Raw genomic sequence first — 14,791 nt, 5'->3', positions numbered from 1 at the left:
ATGCAATCCTTGATCAGCGCTTCGAGGGGGCATATTGCTGTGCGAGATGTGTGCAAGTTGCTCATTTGGAAGCACAAATCCTGAGTCTAGAGGAGCAACTGGCCACACTGAGATCTATTGACAACTTGGAGAGGAGTCTGCTGCTCACTGAGCAAGCTCTCTCGCAGGTAGAGGTGGGGGAGGATAGCGGGATGGAGGTACAGGACAGTCAGGCAGCTAGCTGGGTTACAGTTAGAAGGCGGGGTAGGGGGAAAAGCGCCAGGGAGGCTAGTCCTGATCTAGCACACCCCAACAAGTTTGCCCGGTTGGCAGATGAGGGGGATGTTAGTTCAGAGTTAGCAGTACTGCAGCAAGTCACTGCCTCTGACCTCCAGAGCGGTGTCTGCTCCAGTAAGGAGGGAAGGACGAGCACAGGGCAGGCCAGACAGGTGCTGGTAGTGGGGGACTCTATTATTAGGGGGACAGACAGGGCGATCTGTCACAAAGACCGGGATCGCCGAACAGTGTGTTGTCTGCCTGGCGCTCGAGTTCGGCACATCGCGGATCGGGTTGACAGATTACTGGGAGGGGCTGGAGAAGACCCAGCTGTCATAGTGCACATTGACACCAATGACAAAGTAAGAGGTAGGCGGAGTGTCCTTAAAAATGATTTCAGGGACTTAGGTAGCAAGCTCAAGGCAAGGACCTCCAAGGTAGTATTTTCTGAAATATTACCTGTACCACGTGCCACACCAGAGAGGCAGCGGGAGATTAGGGAGCTAAACAAGTGGCTCAGAAGCTGGTGTAGGAAGGAGGGGTTTGGGTTCATGGAGAACTGGGCAGACTTCTCTGTCGGATACAGGCTCTACGGTAGGGACGGGCTGCACCTCAATGGGGAGGGTGCAGCTGTGCTCGGGGAGAAGATGGCCAGAAGGGTGGTGGAGTGTTTAAACTAGGGAAAGGGGGGGAGGGAAACCACAATATAGAAGGGGAAGATAGTATAGATAGAGAGCTGGGGCCTATAAATGTACCTGGGGGTGGAGCGGAGGGAGGGGTTAGAATAGTTAATAGGGATAGGCTTCGTAGGAGAAAAAACCATACACCTCTAAATTGTATGCTTACTAATGCCAGAAGTCTGACCAATAAAACTGGCGAACTGGAGTTAATAATGTCTGCAGAAAATTATGACATAGTGGGTATAACAGAGACATGGTTGGATGATAGCTATGACTGGGCGGTTAACATACAGGGTTATAGTCTATTCAGGAAGGATCGAAAAAAACGAAAAGGGGGAGGAGTTTGCCTTTATGTAAAGTCCAGCCTAAAGGCCACACTGCGGGAGAATATATGTGAGGGAAATGATGATGTGGAGTCATTATGGGTAGAAATATATGGAAAGAAAAATAATAAAATACTGATCGGGGTTTGCTATAAGCCACTAAATATAATTGAAGCAGCAGAAGATCAATTATTAAAGCAAATAAACAAGGCAGCAAACCACAATGAGGTGGTTATTATGGGGGACTTTAACTATCCCGACATAAACTGGGAAACCGAGACCTGTGAATCTCATAAAGGAAACCGGTTTCTGACTATAAGTAAAGATAATTATCTGTCCCAAATGGTACAGGACCCAACCAGAGGGGGCGCTCTACTGGACTTAATATTAACCAACAGACCTGACAGAGTAACTAATGTGCAGGTCAGAGGGCACCTAGGAAATAGTGATCACAATATAATACATTATAACATGTCGTTCGATAAGGGAACTCTTAGAGGAGCCACAAGAACTATGAACTTTAGGAAGGCAAAGTTTGAGCAACTAAGAGAAGCCCTTAACACTGTAAATTGGGAAAATGCCCTCAAAAACAAAAGCACAGACACTAAATGGGAGATTTTTAAAAATATCTTAAATTCTCACTGTGAAAAGTACATACCGTATGGGAATAAAAGAGTCAGGAACAAGAGAAAACCAATGTGGATAAATAAAAATGTAAAGGTGGCAATAAATGGCAAAAAAAAAGGCATTTAAGCTACTAAAACAGGAAGGCAGTGAGGAAGCACTAAGAAGCTATCGGGAAAAAAATAAAATATGTAAAAATCAGATAAAAGCAGCAAAAGTGGAGACAGAAAGACTCATTGCCAAAGAGAGTAAAACAAACCCCAAAATGTTCTTTAACTATATAAATAGTAAAAAGGTTAAAAATGAAAGCGTTGGCCCCTTAAAAAGTAATGAGGGAGAAGTTATAGACGGGGATCAGGAAAAAGCTAATCTATTAAATATATTCTTCTCTGCTGTATTCACAGAGGAAAATGAAATGCCAGGTAATATACAGCAGGATGAGATAAATGCCCCAGTACATGTTGCCTGTCTAACCCAGGAAGAAGTGCAGTGCCGCCTAAAAAAAATCAAAATAGACAAATCACCAGGTCCAGATGGCATTCACCCCCGCGTTCTAAGGGAGTTAAGTAATGTAATAGACAGACCCCTATTTCTAATATTCAAGGACTCTATAGTGACAGGGTCTGTTCCCCAGGACTGGCGCATAGCAAATGTTGTGCCAATATTCAAAAAGGGGACAAAAAGTGACCCGGGGAATTATAGGCCTGTTAGTTTAACTTCTGTTGTATGTAAACTGTTTGAGGGTTTCCTAAGAGATGCTATTTTGGAGAATCTCAATGAAAATAAATGTATGACTCCATATCAGCATGGGTTTACAAGGGATCGGTCCTGTCAAACTAACCTGATCAGCTTTTATGAGGAGGTGAGCTCAAGACTGGATCAGGGTGAATCGCTGGATGTCGTATATCTTGATTTTTCCAAAGCATTCGATACGGTGCCACATAAAAGGCTGGTACATAGAATGAGAATGCTTGGACTGGGGGAGAATGTGTGTATGTGGGTAAGTAATTGGCTCAGTGATAGGAAACAGAGGGTGGTTATTAATGGTACATACTCTGAGTGGGTGACTGTTACTAGTGGGGTACCACAGGGGTCAGTTTTGGGTCCTATTCTTTTTAATATATTTATTAATGACCTTGTAGAGGGATTGTATAGTAAAGTATCAATCTTTGCAGACGATACTAAGCTCTGTAACGTGGTTGACACAATAGAGGACAGTGCACGATTACAAATGGATCTGCATAGGTTGGAGGCTTGGGCTGGGATGTGGCAGATGAGGTTCAACACGGATAAATGTAAGGTTATGCACATGGGGAAGAAAAATCCAGGCTGGGAATATGTATTAAATGGGAAAACACTGGGGATGACTGACATGGAAAAGGACTTAGGAGTCTTGGTTAACAGTAAATTTAGCTGTAGCGACCAGTGTCGGGCAGCTGCTGCTAAGGCAAATAAAATCATGGGGTGCATCAAAAGGGGCATGGATGCCCACGACAAGGAAATAATTCTACCATTGTACAAGTCACTAGTCAGACCACACATGGAATACTGTGTACAGTACTGGGCACCAGTGTACAAGAAAGATATAGTGGAGCTGGAGAGGGTTCAAAGACGGGCAACCAGAGTAATAAGGGGAATGGAAGGACTACAGTACCCAGAAAGATTATCAGAATTAGGGTTATTTAGTTTGGAAAAAAGACGGCTTAGGGGGGACTTAATAACTATGTATAAATATATAAGGGGGCAGTACAGAGATCACTCCCAGGACCTATTTATACCCAGGACTGTATCTATAACAAGGGGACATGCTCTACGGCTGGAGGAAAGAAGGTTTCTACATCAGCACAGACGGGGGTTGTTTACAGTAAGAGCGGTGAGACTATGGAACTCTCTGCCAGAGGAAGTGGTAATGGTAAACTCAATAAAAGAGTTTAAAAGGAGCCTGGACATGTTTCTTGAAAGCAATAATATTACAAGTTATGGATATTAGATTAACAGGGACAGAACGTTGATCCAGGGATTTATTCTGATTGCCATATTTGGAGTCGGGAAGGAATTTTCCCCCTGGTATGGGGCAATTGGCATCTGCTTCATAAGGGTTTTTTGCCTTCCTCTGGATCAACACAGTAGGGACACAATATGTATATAGGTTGAACTTGATGGACTTTGGTCTTTTTTCAACCTTATGAACTATGTTACTATGTTACTATGTTACTATGTTACTATATACAAATTACTATAAGTTAGTATATGCTGTTACCAAACTATCTATTCATTGATTGAATGGAAATAACAAAGAAACAGCAGGATAAGCCTGTAAACACGTGATACAACTCTTGGAAGAGCGAACAGGCCAGTCCTTGATCGCAGCAATCTTTTTAGGGTCCATCTGAATGGATTTAGGGTTCACAATGAATCCCAGAAACTCAATCAGGGTGGTCTTGAATACACATTTTTCAAGCTTAGCATACAGGCTGTTCTCCCGCAAGCAAAGCTGTACTCTCTTAACATGATGCCTATGTTCCGTGAGAGATGACGCAAAAGATGAGGATGTCGTCTAGGAAGACTACTATAAAAACATCCAGAAAGTCTCTGAAGACATTGTTTAGAAAATACTGAAAAGTGGCTGGGGCATTGCAAAAGCCGAAAGGCATCACCGTATACTCAAAATGTCCATACATAGTACGAAAAGCAGTCTTCCACTCATCTCCTTCCCTGATTCATACTAGATTGTATGTCCCCGGAGGTCTAGTTTGGAGATAATAGAAGCGGAGCGGGCTCTGTCCAGAAGCTCGGAATCAGTGGTAGAGGATACCGGTTCTTTATGGTAATCTTATTGAGATCTCTGTAGTCTGTGCATTGCCTAAGATCCGTCCTTCTTTTCGACAAAGAATATGCTGGCTCCAGCCGGGGAGGTAGATGGGCGAACAAACCCCTTCTTTAGATTGTCATCGAGGTATTCTTTCAGATGTTTTAATTCTGACTCGGATAGGGGAAAGATCCTCCCGAAGGGTATAGGAGATCCTAGTAGTAAGTCGATGGGGCAGTCATAGACCCGGTGAGGAGGTTCTGCTGCCTTTTTACAGAGGTCGGCAACGTTGACAAAGTTTGAAGAGTGTCTCTACAAGGTGCAGTAAGCGCCAGGGGTGCGGAACAGCAAGTAGTTTGACAATGGTTATTCTTTGTGGCATACTTTCTACAAGGTGCTAGAAATATTCCTAGATTTTGGTCCATATGGTCATGATGGCATCACGCAGTTGCTGCAGATTTGTCGGCTGTTCATCAATGATGCAAATCTCCCTTTCCACCACATCCCAAAGGTGCTCTATTGGATTGAGAGCTGGTCAGTGTGGAGGCCATTCGAGTACAGTGAACTCATTGTCATGTTCAAGAAACCAGTTTCAGATGATGTGAGCTTTGTGACATGGTGCATTATCCTGCTGGAAGTAGCCATCAGAGGATGGGTACACCGTCGTCCTAAAGGGATGGGCATAGTCAGCAACAATACTCAGGTAGGTTGTCACGTTTCAACAAAGCTCAATTGGTACTAAGGGGCCTAAAGTGTGCCAAGAAGATGTCTCCACACCATTAAACCACCACCAGCTTGAACAGTTGATACAAGGCAGGATGGATCCATGCTTTCATGTTCTTTACACCAAAGTCTGACCTTGCCACCTGAATGTTGCAGCTGGAATCGAGACTCATCAGACCAGGCATTGTTCTTCCAGTCCTCCATTGTTCAATTTTGGTGAGCCTGTGTGAATTGTAGCCTCGGTTTCCTGTTCTTAGATGACAGGAGTGGCACCCAGTGTGGTCTTCTGCTGCTGTTGCCCATCTGCTTCAAGGTTCGACGTGTTGTGTGTTCAGAGATGGTATTCTGCATACTTTGGTTGTAATGAGTGGTTATTTGAGTTACTGTTGCCCTTCTGTCATCTTGAACGAGTCTGCCCATTCTCATCTGACCTCTGACATCAACAAGGCACTTTCGTCCATACAACTGCCACTCAGTGGATGTTTGGCGCTATGCCACGTTTAAAGTCACTTAAATCCCCTTTCTGACCCATTCTGTGGCCCGATTTGAACTTCAGCAAGTTGTCTTGAGTATGTCTACATGCCTAAATGCATTGCGTTGCTGACATGTGATTGGCTGATTAGCTATTTGTGTTAACAAGCAATTGAACAGGTGTACCTAATAAAGTGGCCAGTGAGTGTATGTTTGAAAACTAGACACCCCAGAGTATTTGAAATGCTGGTATTTTAACCTTTCCATGCACTAATTTTACCTCCAGCCTTTGTCAAAATTTGTGGTGGTATTTTTTTGTGTTTTTTTCACACACATTGTACTTCAGGTATGAATTCACTGCTTATGGTATATGTCACTGTCACAAAAAAACAATATGTGTTCAGCAACAACTACTGAGTAAAGTTATATCCCCCATGGGTTTGTCAGGGTATTTGGGAGTTAAAAGGCCACCTTTGTGAGGCGTGCATTTTTTTGGAATTTCGACATCTGGTCAGTCTGTGCCCATGCCCTATTTTTGGCACCTCTTTGAACACGGCTAATTCAATTTACCTCATGGGAATTTATCATGCCATTATTTGAACTCTTTCCATGCAAGAATTTTTGTGAAGATATTGCGCTAATTTTAGGACAAAAAATAAACTTTTTTTCAAATATATACATTTTTGGACTTTTTAAAAAAAATGTTTTTTGAGAATTGAAGGTTCCCCTGATGGTGACATCACTAGGGAATTATATTTACATGTTACCAAATTTTTTAAAAAATTTTCACTATTTTTATTTATTTCATTTATTTCACTAATCACAAAATAAATAAAAGAAAGGAGGAGAAACCTCTCTTAGAAACTTGTTTATTTTTTAAAGGATGCCGCCATGTTGCATGAGGCAAAATCTCTTGCAGTGGATCTTGTGACCACCTACCCAATGCATCCTGGGGCGGGTTTTCGATGTCATTGAATGTCTCACTATCGAGGCATTTCAGCAACACCGTTTAAGCTTAGGAGGCGATCATTGATTACCTCATAAGCGCTTTCAGACGTCCGTCGCGATATATTGACGTCTGGGGAGGGGCCACACAGGGACCCAGCTGTCGATGCAAAAGGCATTACAGCAACACCGTAGATCGCTTTCTACACCTGTTTAAAATCATGACGTGCAAGGCACGTCACCATGGGCTTAGGAACCCTTAAAATTCTGGGGGGATAGCATTTTTATCGGTAGGGTATATTCTTGTTCAGTAAACTGGGAATTGTTCATGGCAAATTTTATATAAATTTATGTGTGTGTGTGTACAATTTCCTCACAAAAAAAGTATCACAGTGAAGTTCTTTATTAAACAAACAGGTCAAAGAAAATTAACCCAAAGTTTTGCATATATTTCAGTTATTTCACTTAAAACCACTGGTAATAATGCTTTAAAATGCACAATTGCCTAGATTTTAACAAAACAAAAGATCCTACAGAAATACAGTGATGCAATTAACCCTTTCCGCATTTGTGGTCTGGGAGCAGACAACACTTAAATACTATTAATATCTAAATAGAAACATTTTATTAACACAGGTCAGTTGATGCTGAGAGTTGTAGTTTTAATCTGCCCTAATAAAGTAACATAAATAAAACAAATTTACAATAACGTGCTCTCAGTATTAATCTGTATTTATTAAGATTGTATGCAATTGAAGAATTAAAGTGTTTTTCATGGCAAGTCATCCCCCAGAGATACAACCATGTTTGAATAAAAAAAGTTGCAATAATGCTGGGTCTCAAGTACTGGGACACCTGACCATTTCACCAACAGGGACTTTTATGACATCGCATTATAAATACATAGACCTGTTTGTTAGGTGCCTTTGCATTGAAGTTTGTCTACCATTTTGCGGTAGGGTTCCTAGTTTCCTGCCTTGTGCCCTTCCAAGTAGGCTTCCTGCCTTGTGCCCTTCCATGTGGGCTTCCTACCTTGTGCCCTTCCAAGTGGGCTTCCTACTGTGTGCCCTTCCAAGTGGGCTTCCTGCCTTGTGCCCTTCCAAGTGGGCTTCCTGCCTTGTGCCCTTCCAAGTGGGCTTCCTGCCTTGTGCCTTTCCAAGTGGGCTTCCTGCCTTGTGCCCTTCCAAGTGGGCTTCCTGCGTTCAGCACTGCCCAGTGGGCTTCCTGCCATACGTCCAGTTTCTTGCTAAGAGACTGTTTAACCTGTATTTGCTTGTCCTGCCATAATATACAATCCATAGCATTACCTGGAATCAGGCCCGGACTGGGACAAAAAATAGGCCCGGGCATTTAAGCCTGAGCAGCCCATATTTATTTATTTATTTATTTATTGTTAAAGCCCACCCTTCATGTACCATCTTTGCATTTAATCATTCACACAAATCATTAACACATTCATTAATGCAGTCTCACAAATCATTCAAGCAATTCATCCTCACATGAATTCATTAATTGTCATACGCATTCACACAATTCATCCACACATTTATTCATTCATTCTCATACACATTCACACTACCCCCTCTCTTCATCTTATCTGCCCCTTTTCACTATGTTCCCCCTTTTCACTATGTAACCCCCTTCCCCACTTCTCAATATGTACCGTCTCTATCTATCCCCTCTCCCCCTTCTCACTGCACCCCCCTCCCTCACCCTACTTACCTTGTTGCCGGAGCAAGCAGCAACTGCGACCGCGCCTGTGGCAGGGCAGGATTGACTTAGCGGCTGATGGAGCTGCAGCTCCAGGCCCCCACCTTAAAATAGGCCCAGTCTGGACCGGACTGACTGGGCCTATATGGGCGCATTAACACAGAGCCCCTTAAGCCCGCCGCAACTGCAACCGGGTCCGCCACTCTAAGGCAGAGCCGGCCTTAGGTGTTCTGGCGCCCTGTGCGGACTACTCCTCTGGCGCCCCCCATCCCAAAAAAAGAAAGGAATAAAAACTTGTAACAAAACTCCCCTTTCACACTATCTATCCCCCTGTATGACTATCTACCACCTCTGCCCCTTCTTACTGACCCCCCCTCTTCTCACTGTTATCATTATATACTGAGGCAGACATTGACGGTGGTACAGAATAATACTTATCACTATATACTGAGGCAGACAATGACGGTGGTACAGCATAACACCTATCACTATATACTGAGGCACACATTGACGGTGGTACAGCATAACTGCTATCACTATATACTGAGGCACACATTGACGGTGGTACAGCGTAATCCCTATCACTATACATTGAGCCAGACATTGACAATAGTGCAGCATAACCCCAATCACTATATACTACGCCAAACATTGATGTGGTGTAGGCCTACCACTTCATTGTCTGGCTTAGTACTAGGGATGCACCGAAATGAATTCTGGACTGAAACCGAAAATGCAGCATTTACCTGTCCGAAACCGAATATGACCTCCCCACACCATAAAAAAAATCTAACACTTTTATTTAAAGTAAGTAACACACCAAAATAGGACAAAACAATTAAAAAACAATATTATATGTATATATATATATATATATATAATTGTTAACAGCAATCACATTCTTATCATGCCCAGACATACCCAGATTCCAGGATGTACTCGCAGACTTGGCATGATAGGAGTATGATTGCCCTATTTTCCCCTTCTCGCTCCCTTCTGCCCCATCTACCCTTTCTCACTCCCTTCTCCCCTATCTACCCCTTCTCACTCCCTTCTCCCTATCTACCCCCTCCTAACTATCTACCCTCTCCCTCTTTGAAGTTCACTTACCTTTCAGGAGTCCTGCGGTGGGGGTGCAAGGCCTCTGCCTCCCAGCTCTGCCACTGTATGAAACAGTATAGAGTGATGGGAGTTATGATGTACTTTTAGAGCATAATAAGATCATGAAAAAGACATTGGAAATGGTACAGCATAACACCCATCACTCTCACACACTTACCAATCCACACATATATACCAATCCACACGCATACCAATCCACACGTATACCAATCCACACGTATACCAATCCACACGTATACCAATCCCCACACATATACCAATCCACACGTATATACCAATCCACACGTATATATATCAATCCACACGTATATATACCAATCCACACTTATATACCAATCCACACATATATACACCAATCCACACACATATATATATATACCAATCCACACATATATACACCAATCCACACATATATATACACCAATCCACACATATATATACACCAATCCACACATATATATACACCAATCCACACATATATATACACCAATCCACACACATATACCAATCCACACACATATACCAATCCACACACATATACCAACCCACTCTCACTGAATGTTTTCCTACCTTTCCTCTTTTCAGCTCCTTTTCCTCCTCTTCTTCAGTTCTTCTGTTTTCTCTGTCTTCTTCCGGTTCAGAGGGCACGGACAGCGGTGGGCGCGGCTTCAGTGTTGTGCGCCGGGATCTGACAACAAACCCCGGCGCACAGCAGCTGTTGCCGCGCAGATCACAAGGGAGCGGTATCGGAGGTCTTTAACAGACCTCTGGCTCCCTTGAGTGATTTTAAGCCGGGTTGAACCCGGCTTAAAATCACTCAAGGGAACCGGAGGTCTGTTAAAGACCTCCGATACCGCTCCCTTGCGAGCCTGCTCCTCCAGCGGCGGACATTACTGTCCGTCTCTGGAGGGGTGCCGCAAGTTGGCACCCCCTGATGAGCGGCACCCGGTGCGGACCGCCCCCTGCTGTGTGGCGCCCTGTGCGGTCGCACACCCCTAAGGCCGGCCCTGCTCTAAGGGGCTGGGAAGTACGCACCAGGGCCGGCCTTAGGGGTCTGCGGCCGCACAGGGTTTAAATTAAAACATCGGGTTTTTTTTTTCAACTTTATTTAACATCCTCCATGTTAAATAAAGTTAAAAAAAACTTTATTTAACATGGAGGATGTTAAATAAAGTTAAAAAAACCCCCCGATGTTTTAATTTAAACCCTGTGCGGCCGCAGATCCGTAAGGCCGGCCTTGGTGGGGACTTCCCGGCCCCTTAGAGTGGCGGACCGCATTAATGCGGCCGTAGGTAGGGTAGGGGCCTGGAGCTGCAGCTCCATCAGCCCCTTAGTCAATGCGGCCCTGCCGTGGCCCGGCCCACCGGGCAAATGCCCGGTGTGCCCGATGGCCAGTCCGGGCCTGCCTGGAATTCTGCCTGTGGTGTATTCCTTTGTGCCTGTCTGTCTTATCCTTTGGTTACCATGCATCAACGTGTGCAGACAGAACCCCAGGTATCCCCTGCAATGGGGCTCCTACCCAACCTGATTACCCGGGCCCTGACAGGGTGCTTAGAGGGAATAGGTGAACGGACAGGGAATAGGTGAACGGACAGGGAATAGTACATTTTTAGATATTTATGTATTTTTAAAATAATTTCAATAGAGGCTATATTTTAACCTACTTAGGATTCTTATTTCTATAAGGGCTTGTTAATTATGAGAGGTAGCCCCTCATAGGAGGTAAAGGATAGATAGAGACCTGTTTTTTGTGTTCTATGACTAGTGTAATTGATAACTACAATATGTGACCTTTCTTAAAGACAGTGATCGAATGATATGTGAGAGCTTTACAGTATTTTAATGATGGTTAAGAATGTAGAAGAGCAGACTGAAGCATCCATATATTGGATGAATTTCATTGGATTGGGCCATATGTTAGACTCTGAAACAACTGGTATCTAACGAGGTGCTATAATGTGTGGGCGAGGACCATAGTTAGGACGAAACGAGCAAGAGAAAACAAAACGCTTGATTGTTACTGACACGTTTGGCAAAAATGTACATGAAGTGCATGTTATTCCACCAATAGGAGAGTGTTAATCATTGTATGCCTATATGCACAAGAATAAGTAAATGTGTGCATACCATATACATTGGGCTGCCTTTTTTTTTCTTTTTTTTAACAAGTGCTGCCATGCAGTATATGAGGTTTATGACTTTGTAATAGTTTCCCTTCTGTGATTCTATAGATCTTACATACTGCAAGAAAGAGACATTTATGTACATTTGTCTTGGTCAGGGGGTGGGCGACACAGCAAGTGCCCGCCCTCCCAAAGAAAGACAGCCGCATGCTTTATGAGTAGGGTTAAATAAGTAAATCCCAAGTCCCAGACTTACTCTAAATGCCCCTAATTTTCAGAAAAAGGCAGGGTTGAGCAAGGTCATGTAATGTAGCCTTGTGTTACCCCACAGGAGTATTATGGCTGAATTGAAGACAAGCTGAATACAGGGTGTGTTCACTGCGTCTTGGTATGTGTGTTTGACTGGGTATGTTTGTGTATGTGTCTCTCTGGGTTTGTGTATCTGGTTATGTTAGTGTGTTTGTGTCTGGGTATGTTAGTATGTCTCACCAAAAGGTAAAGAAACAAACACCAGATAGTGAACGTGAAAATGAAATAATAAATAAAAGGTACTTCCTCACAGTACTGCAGCAGCCCAGAACAAACACTTTCCTTTATTTCTTCTTATTTCTAAAAGATCAATATAAAAAGAGAAAAGGCCAATGGTGCAGTATGTTAGTATGTCTGTCTGGATTTGTGTGTATGGCTGGGTATGTTAGTGTGTCTGTATGTGTGTGTGTGTGTCTGGGTATGTCAACCTTTTTGTGCATTTGTCTGGGTGTGTTTTTGTGTCTTGGTATGTTAGTATGTGTGAGTTAATGCAAATGTCTGTGTGTCAGTATGTGTGTCTGATTGTGTTAGTATGTGTCTGTCTGGATTCGTGTGTGTATTTGTGTGTCTGGGTATGTTAGTGTGTTTGTGTGTCCTGATAAGTGTGTTTTTGTATCTTCATATGTGTGTTAGTGCGAGTGTCTGTGTCAGTGTGGGTGTCTGATTATGTTAGTGTGAGTGTGTCAGGTCCCTAGCCATCTATGCTGCCACTACAGGGGTCCCTTAACTTGTACCAGGCCCTCCAGACCCTCGGTTCACCGCCAGAGTGCCACGCTAGGCTGCATCCCCAGACTCACATGATTTGTGCAACCCGTTTCCAAGGTACCCAAAGCACCTGAAAGGAGGCTGGTCCAAAAGAGGAGGGAGGTTCCCTCTGCCCCAACTAATGACAAGAGAGGAGGAGGGTTGAGCTAAAGGGCTGTGCAGTAACTACCAGTCAGCACTAGGGCTGCAACTAACGATTATTTTCATAATCTATTAGTTATTTTTTCGATTAATCGGATAAAAAAATAAATGTAAATTTTTCATTTATTTCAAATAATTTAAAAACAAACAGGGTGTTAAAAACAAACAGAATAAAAAAGCTTTGATAAAAATGCATGTTTTGTTTTTATTTCCCAACCTGCCCCCCCAGTTATGCATATTTGAGCCCAGGCTTGCCACACTGCCTCCCAGATATGCCACATGCCGCCCAGATATGCCACTCCGCCCTCCCCACATATGCCTTATATACCCTATATGCCTTATACCCCCTGATATGCCAGTGACAAAGAGCAGAGCATTTGCTCTGAAAAAACCCTCATATTATAATCGATAAAATTGATTCAACTGATCGATAATGAAATTCGATGGCAACGATTTTCATTATCGATTATTATCAATTAGTTGTTGGCTTGTCTCCTGACTATTCCTGATTTTCTGTTCTGCCTTGCCCTGTTTACTCATTTATCGCATGAACTCTGCCAGCCTTGACCTCTGTCTGTTTACCCATTGTTGCTTGTTTGCTGCCTACCCAGTCCCTTTGTACGGTCCTGACTACGTTTTCTGCCTCACCCTTGTCTGTACTTCGATACTACTTCATCCAGCCATCCCTAACCAGTGCTCCCATACGAGAGCCCTGGGCCACTTCCAAGTGAATATTAAATTGTTATGTACACGTGTCATGGATGTCGGGTCTATTTATAAAAGTAAGCGTGGGTAGACAATGTGTCATGTGGGAATGCACGTCTTTTGCACTAGTTGCCTCTGATGACGTAAGGCTCATCCTGAATCCACACCCTATAAATATAATGTAATAATAATGTACAGCAACTATGTGTTGCTAGGCCTGACCCAGAGCAGCACCCTCAGCCGCTGCCCTAGGCCTGACCAAAGATTCTTTGCCCTGAGTTGCTGAAACATTTTGCATACTGAATAAATATTAGATTTTTCATTTTAATCTTGAGTGTGCATGGTATTTATGTTACCTTTATCTAGATGACCTGTTTTGGAACCTTGGGAGGTCTTTTATACCTTGGGAGGTCTTTTGCCCCTCCATTGGTATTATGTATTTTCACTTCTATTGATCTGCACCGCCTACTTCTATGTGAAGATATCTCCATAGAGTCATACTAAACATACCTTTGCCACTATAAGTGCTACTATTGTGAAGGGGATGCATCCGGGAGTAACAGTAGCTCAACCATGAAGCAGTAGACCACGCACACTCACAGAAAGGGGCTGCCGAGTGCTAAAGCAGTCTTTTGCAGCATCACTCACTATAGTTTTCCAAACTGTCTCTGGAAGAAACATCAGCCCAAGCACATGCAATGATTCTCCATGGCTGACCAGCTGCAAACAGGCTGAGGATTACTATGTGCAATAGCAAGTGTCGACTGGAGTTGCAGAAAGCACAACATCACTGGACTCTGGAGCTATGAAAATGTGCACTCTTGAGCGATGCATTACGCTTCACTATCTAGAAATCTGATGGATGAATGGTTTTGGCAGATGCCAGGAGAAGTCTACCTTCATACTGTAAAATATGGTGGAGGAGGCATAATAGTCTGGAGCTGTTTAGGCTTAGTTCCAATGAAGGCTAATGTTAATCCTACAGCATACCAAAGACATTTTAGATATTTGAATGCTTCCAACTTTGTGGCATGAATTTGGGGAAACCCCTTTTCTGTTCCAGCATGATTCTGTCCCTGTGCACAT

The sequence above is a fragment of the Spea bombifrons genome, chromosome 1 (assembly GCF_027358695.1).
Source record: "Spea bombifrons isolate aSpeBom1 chromosome 1, aSpeBom1.2.pri, whole genome shotgun sequence".
Classification (NCBI taxonomy): domain Eukaryota; kingdom Metazoa; phylum Chordata; class Amphibia; order Anura; family Pelobatidae; genus Spea; species Spea bombifrons.
This window is presented reverse-complemented; position numbering follows the sequence as displayed.